At 44.4% G+C, this 2,194-nt stretch overlaps 1 non-coding gene across 1 annotated transcript; it reads left to right on the top strand.

Annotated features, from left to right (window-relative positions):
- The first annotated feature begins 1,648 nt into the window (after window positions 1-1,648).
- On the top strand, window positions 1,649-1,755 carry Gm22129. Its single transcript, XR_003952040.1, has one exon. It is a non-coding gene; the product is annotated as a U6 spliceosomal RNA (small nuclear RNA).
- Window positions 1,756-2,194: the final 439 nt, after the last annotated feature.

Below are 2,194 nucleotides of genomic sequence, written 5' to 3'. Positions count from 1 at the left end.
TTTAGTAAGTAATAGGCAAGCACTTTACTATTCATTATATCTTCAGTCTTCAGCCCCTTTAAAAATGTAAGATGTTGGGGCTGGAGAGATGGCTCAGTGGTTAAGAGTACCAAATGCTCTTCCGAAGGTCCTGAGTTCAAATCCCAGCAACCATATGGTGGCTTACAACCATCTGTAACAAGATCTGATGCCCTCTTCTGGAGTGTCTGAAGACAGCTACAGTGTACTTACATGTAATAAATAAATAAATCTTTAAAAAAAAAAGTAAGATGTTAAGATGAGCAGTGGTGGTATATCCTTTTAATCCCACCATTCAGGAGGAGGAACCAAAGCCATGTTTTCTGCAAGATCAGCAAGCACCCATAACCCTTGAGCCATCTTTCCAGCTCCCCAAAACATTAAAAAAAAAATATATATATATATATAGTCTCACTCTGTAGCTCTGGATGGCTTAGAACTGATGTCTACTGGGCTATCCTAGAAGTCACAGAGACCTTGCCTGGAATAAAGGTATGCAGCACCATGCATGAATGTCTGTTTGAAGTTTCTGGTGGTGGTGGTAGTAGTGGCGATGGTGGAATTTTTTGTTTTGTGTTTGTCTTTGTTTTGGAGACAGGGTCTGGTCTTTCTATGTCCTGGCTGACTTGGAAGTTGCTATGTAGACCAGGCTGGGCTCAAACTCACAAAGATCAACTTGCCTCTGCCTCCCAAGTGGGATTAGAGGTATGTGCATGGCACTATACCCATCTCCTTTTTAAATTCATATTTGAGTTAGGATGTTGCTAATTTGTCCAGGCTGACCTTGCACTAGTGGTCTTCCTGCATCAGGCTACCAGACAGCTGGGATCACAGGTGTGCACCCTACACCTGACTCAAACCTACTCTTGTCCTCTTACCTACTGCTCACTTTTTCCTGTCTTTTGGTATTGATTTGGTAGTTTTCTACTCCAAGGAGCCTTTCTGGACTCTCCAGGCTGGGCTTAGAGTTCCCAAGATGCTCTAGCCCACAGGGTTGCCTTGATGACTCTACATACAGCTGCTTTACCTTTGAGGAATGGGTATGACTAGTAAACCTTTGTGTCTCTGCCCAGAGCAAACTCAAAGCAGGTAAAAATGGAATGTCTTTCCCATGCAGGTTGGACCAGGCAGATAGAAAGAACATAGAGGGTACTGTACTTGGTCTCCAGGCCTACCCAGTTCCAACACTCAGCAAACACCTGTCAGCAAGCTTTAGGGTGTACACCGGGCATGGGGGTATTGGGAAGAGGCCTGAAGGTGGGCAAGGAATGAAGCTTCAGCCAGCTTGTTGGTAAGGTCCAGACCTCAAACGAGGGACAATAGACTCTCCTCTTTCCCTCAAGGAAAAACAAGACCAACAATGATAATAACACCTAATGCTGGGTGGTGGCCCATGCCTTTAATCCCAGCACTTGGGAGGCAGAGGCAGGTGGATTTCTGTGAGTTTGAGGCCAGCCTGGAGTTCCAGCACAGCTAGGGCTACACAGAGAAAATCTGTCTCAGAAAAAAAAAAATCACATATATAGCTATTGTCTGGCTACTTTAGTGTAGATCAGGAACTTTCCTCCTATCCGGTTCCTCCCTGTTCTTCCAGGCTCTGGCATTAACTGGCTTACAAAAAACCACAGTGGTGCTCGCTTCGGCAGCACATATACTAAAATTGGAAGGATACAGAGAAGATTAGCATGGCCCCTGCGCAAGGATGACACGCAAATTCGTGAAGCGTTCCATATTTTTTATGTGTAATACTCAAGTTCACAAGTTCACAGATCCATTGTGTGGTTTAACAGACTATTCTTGAGGAAAAAAAAAAAAAAAGACAGATCTTGGATAAAACCAGAAAAAAAAAAAAAAAAACAACCCACAGTGATAACTAACCTTCCATAGCCATACATTCTGTCAGAAAGATCCTTTGTGGTGCCTTCTGAGTACCCAGGGTGACTTACTTCCTCTTCTTCTTCCTCCTCCTCCTCCTCCTCCTCCTCCTCTTCCTCCTCCTTCTTCTTCAAGACAGGTTTTCTCTGTGTAACAACCCTGGCTGTTCTGGAACTGGATCTGTAGACCAGGCTGGCTTCAAACTCACAGAGATATGCCTGTCTTTGGCTCCTGAATGGTATAACTAAAGGTGTTCATCACCATGCCTGACAACACCTGGGCCTTCTAACCACTGTGTGCA

Source organism: Mus musculus, chromosome 16 (assembly GCF_000001635.26).
Source record: "Mus musculus strain C57BL/6J chromosome 16, GRCm38.p6 C57BL/6J".
NCBI classification, from domain to species: domain Eukaryota; kingdom Metazoa; phylum Chordata; class Mammalia; order Rodentia; family Muridae; genus Mus; species Mus musculus.
Note: the sequence above shows the minus strand (reverse complement) of the source record. Positions and strands in the feature narration are given on the sequence as shown.